The sequence below is a fragment of the Mandrillus leucophaeus genome, unplaced genomic scaffold (genome assembly GCF_000951045.1).
Source record: "Mandrillus leucophaeus isolate KB7577 unplaced genomic scaffold, Mleu.le_1.0 Scaffold19, whole genome shotgun sequence".
Taxonomy (NCBI): Eukaryota; Metazoa; Chordata; class Mammalia; order Primates; family Cercopithecidae; genus Mandrillus; species Mandrillus leucophaeus.
Genome location: NW_012101920.1, coordinates 4,859,474 through 4,864,938, shown reverse-complemented (window position 1 = coordinate 4,864,938; position 5,465 = coordinate 4,859,474).

Below are 5,465 nucleotides of genomic sequence, written 5' to 3'. Positions count from 1 at the left end.
GAATGGTATGTTCTTCCATTTGTTTGTGTCCTCTTTTATTTCACTGAGCAGTGGTTTGTAGTTCTCCTTGAAGAGGTCCTTTACATTCCTTGTAAGTTGGATTCCTAGGTATTTTATTCTCTTTGAAGCTATTGTGAATGGGAGTTCATTCATGATTTGGCTCTCTGTTTGTCTGTTACTGGTGTATAAGAGTGCTTGTGATTTTTGCACATAGATTTTGTATCCTGAGACTTTGCGGTTTTCATAATAATTAACAGTGTGGCATCCTTGGTTAAATTGCCTTGATTCTGTCTCACCTCCACTACACTCATTATCTGTGTAGCATTAAACTTCTCTTTAGTTTCTTCCTTTAAACAGTGACATAACAATAACATCCACTTCATAATGTTGTTGTGAGGATTAAATGGGATAGTATATATAAGTTGCTTATAAGTCTACCTGGTATACATCATACTAAATTCTTAGTAAAGGTTAGGCAATGATATCATCATAACAATGTCATTTAAAAACTTATATTGAGCAGGTAGTCATGCATTCACTGACTTCTATATATAACATAAAATCTAATTTGATTCTTGGCCAAAAAAACCCCACAAAAAACCAAATATATTACTTGGCTTATTTCCTTTTAAAATATTAATTATAACTCAGATCTAGGACCTAGACAGGTGTGTATTTAGTTAAAACTTGGCAATCTTTTCTTCATGAAAAGGGAATGCAAAGATAGAAATAAATTACCACAAATATTTATAAATTAATTATCCTTATTTGACAACTACCTTTTGCTTAATTCTTTGCAAAAACCTGAAAACAAAACAAAGGTAAAGAATGGGTATAGCAGAGAAAAAAAGGATTTTAAAGGTGACTATATAGAAAGACATTCTTAGAGGACATATCTGTCTGTTTTTTTTTTTCTTGTTTTGCTGTCAAATGCATAAAAATTTAGTTGACTTTCTCATGTCATAATTTAAGAACAGCATGTTGCATCACTGATGGAGGGTAAAGAGCTAATATCTCAGCAGGTCATGCAAATTTTGAGAGATTGAGATTTGGAAATTTAAAAGTTCTGGTATCATTATGAGTCAATACCTGAGAGGTCATGTGTCTCATCTGCTGTCTAGGGGCTGTTCATTACATTGGTCACAAGTTCTCTCTTTATTCTGGCTTATGAAATTCAGTATTACTGGGTCTTGACTGCATGTCTAACCTTATCCTCCATTACTAGTCATTCCCTGCTTTAGTCAGGGTAATTTAGGCTGTTCTACTTTAAAAAACATCTTCACCATCTCAGCAGTTTAACAGAGAAGTGTTCTAGTTCATATAGCTTCATTCTTGGATGGGAGACTTCCAGATAGCTGTTTTCCACCTGGGAGACTCCCAGATAGCTGTTTTCACATCTCAATGTGAAACCTGTCCCATTCACTCCTACAGGAAAAGAGAGAGACTCAAGAACCACGAAAGGCTCTTTATTGCTCCACTGGGGAAGAACACATTTTATTGTTATTTGCATGGACAGCAAAGTCATATGTCTCTAACTACAAAGGCGCACAGGGATGTAATCTCTGCGTGTGCCCAGAAGAAAAGGATAAATGGATACAGGTAGGTCTCAGACCCATTCTTCCTGTGCTTTATCACATTCGTCTTCTTTCTATTCTTGGAACTCTCCAAGCTTATTTCTATTTTAGAATCTCTACACTAGCTCTTCTGTAGTGCACATAAATCAAAACATTCCATGAACAGAGAACAACCAGAGCCAGTGCTCCAATCCTGGAAGAATGCTCTGACTTATGTTTCTCATACTGGAATTCCTTATACACTATTTTAGGCAGGAGAACATCTAGACTCTACCTGAATTACCCCTGGGAAGCAGGGAGCTCATCACTTCACATTATGAGCAGCATAACTGCATTTATTGAGGGTAAGTATTTATTGAGTGTGCATTGGTTTAAGATCATTGTAATATAATGGTCTTAAACCAGTGCACACTCAATAAATACTTGAGTATTCCATTGCAATATAATTTTATCTTCATAACACCATTGTGTGATGAATACTACTGTTACTACTTAGAAAGTAAAGAACCAAGACTAGGCGCAGTGGCTTACATCTGTAGTCCCAGTTACTCGAGAGGCTGAGGCATGAGTATCACTTGAACTCAGTAGCCAGAGGTTGCAGTGAGCCGAGATCGTGCCACTGCACTCCAGCCTGGGTGATAGTGAGACTCTGTCTCCAAATAAAATAAAGAAACAATGACTCAGATAAATTTAATAATTTTACCTAGGTCACACAGTTGGTGATTCAAATCTCAAAATTAAGTTTTTAGCTAAAATTATCTAACATTTTTGAGAAGGTGACTGATTCAGTTTTTGGAAATCTCTAGTTGTTAAAAGGATATTTCTTCCTTTATTAAGTCAAATTATGCCTCCCTATAACTTTCCATCATCATTTTTTTTTCTGTTAATCAGAGCCACTCATAACATTTATTCTTCTCTCTGAAAGCCACTATAAAATTTAAAGATAATCTTCAATAATGTGATATTATTTCTAGACTATTCTTTGTTTTTGATGTAAAAAGGCTTGTTAGCATCCCTTTTAAAATGCAATGCAAGATTGGCATGGATTTTTGCAATACGACCCCATCAGGACAGTGTCTAATGAGTACTTTATTATTATTGACTTATATATCACATTTCAGTTTTGAAGTCTGCTTCCTTTAGCTTAGCTGGTAAACGAGTCTTTCTAATAAGTTCTAGTTGAGTTTCATCGAAGACCCTATAGATTACGAAAAACAATCAGTTCTTGCATATTTTTTTCTTTGTTAAAAACAATCCTACACATTTATTCCTATTGAATACAAAAAAAAGGAAGGAAAAAAAAAACCATAGAACAGAACTTTATGTATCTACCTTCACAGTTAGGAAGGGCCCAACCTCAAGCTACAAACACTAACGATTTGTCAGAATAAATTCCATTATGATCAGATGAAAGAATATAGCTCTATTCAGCTCAGAAGCACACTGAATTGGCATGGCTGTGAAGACACAGAGGAGAATTTGTTGAGAGAACTCCACAATGGCTTCCATAAATGATAAACCTAGACCTGCATTTCTAAACATCAATACCTAGCCTAAGACAGAAATAGCCTTCACAAGCGAAATGGATCTTATTCAAAAAAACATCTTTAAAAAGTTGAATATTATTCTTAGTTACATCCAAGAAGATGCTCCGCTATTAAAATAAGACAGGATGATAAGAAACAAGAGGGAGTGAGAATAGGGTGTTTTGGGAATAAAAAAATGTTAGTTTTTGGATATAATGTCAGGAAAGCCAACGAATCATATTCTTGCACAGTTTATAGCTAAAAGAAAAATATAATAGTTTATTTAATTCTAGCGAGAGATTTTGAGGGGAAAATAAGATATGGTAAGATGAAGGATAGATCAGGGAGACCCAGCATTTATATAATTTGCAGAGGGTGGAATAAACTGCAAAGATCAGCAAGCATTTTCTATAAAGGTCCTGATAGTAAATATTTTAGGGCTCCTCAAGGCATATGGCCTCTGTATGACTAATCAAGTCTGAGCTTGCAGTGTAAAAGTATCAATGAATGAGTGTGGCTATGTTCCAATAAAACTTTATTTACAAAATTGGCTGTAGATTGTTGACCCCTGAATATCAGGAAAGAGGAAATAATAATCAAAAGCAACTTGTCAATATGCTTAAATATAGGTTTGGCCTGAAGCAGACCTGAATTTAAATTCCAGCTCTGTTGTTTACTTGCTATGTGATCTTTTCTGAGTACATTCATCTAAGATGTGAGCTCATTTTTGTTAAGTGAATATCTTGCATAGTATAAAACCAAAAGAAAAGCATAATAATAGTCTATAATATTAGAGTAGCAAAATTAAATGGTATATAAATAGCTTACCATTGTGCTGGGCTCAATAAACAAAAATGCCTATAACTTGAATTATTATTATTAGTAAAGGAATATATTTAATATATAAAACATTATCAAAAATTAATAAAAAACGTAGACATTCAAAAATTTTAATGGGATTAGAACCAAGAAACTGGCAATTAAAAAAAATTAAAATTTTAGTATAGTAACAAGTTTAAATCTCCTGGAGTAAAAATAAATATGAAATAAACAATGATGTTCCTGATTTTATAAAAGAAATATTAAAACTGATTTTCTATTTTTTGGTGTTGGTAAATGTATAAAGAAATAAACATTTTTGGCTACTCTTATGGGTGGTCAAAATGCTACAATCCTAATTAACGGCAAATTGGCACTTGTATTTCAAAAGCCACATATATATGCCCTTTGAGCCTATAATTCCACTTTGAGAAATAGATCCTAAGAAAGTAACAACAGATGGGAAAGAATTTGTTTCAAAATATTTCTTACAATTTTGTTGGTACTCATTACCAACAATGATAAACTATCTAAATATATAAGAATAGAACTTGGTTCAATAAGCCACGTTATAGAATACTTGGCAAAATCATTATAATGATATACTAAGATTTACTTTTTTATCTTTGCATTTTTGTATTTTTATAATTTTTATAATATTATGTAATAAAATAGATTCGATTAAAATAAACACATGTAATTAGCATATGTATTAGAATTTCTGGTGGCAAAGGGCAAACCCAATATACTCTTTACTTAGAAAGAATTTAATGTTTTACTTTATTAAAAAACACAGAAGTAGATTTAATAGCTTGCCTTACTAAATGTCTTACTAATCTCTTACCTTACTAAAAAGTAGAAGCATGAGTGGATTCGGGGTCTGAGGCAAGGTGTGACCTGAACCCAGTTCTCTCTGTCTCCTCAGCCATACTTTCTCCAGGGTTGCCCTTCCTTCCTGGCAGGGAATGTGAGGTGTGAGGAAACAGGGGATGCCCAGTTTACTACAGGGCAGGCTTGTTCAAACCAGCAACTTGTCAGCAAGAACTTCCCAATCAACCCAGTTAAATAAAAATACTACCTCCCTACACCTTATTCCTGGCCCCTGCTCATTACAATTGGGATTGCAAATACTCGAGTAATTCTTCCTTCCTTTTCTTTTCTCTAGAATGCAGGCTCCCTTATAGTATTAATTTTTTGTTTTTGTTTTTTCCACTGCTAAATCTTCAATACTTATAGTAATCCATTCTCACGCTGCTATAAAGAACTGCCTGAGATTGGGTAATGTATAAAGGAACGAGGTTTAATTGACTTACAGTTCTGCAGGGCTAGGAAGGCCTCGGGAAACTTATAATTATGGCTAAAGGGAAAGCAAACACATCCATCTTCACATGATGGCAGGAAGGAGAAATGCTGAGCCAAAGTGGGAAAAGTTCCTTATAAAACCATCAGATCTCGTGAGAACTCACTCATTACCACAAGAACAGCATGAGGGTAACCACCCCCATGATTTAATCACCTCCCACCAAGTTCCTCCCATGACGTGTGG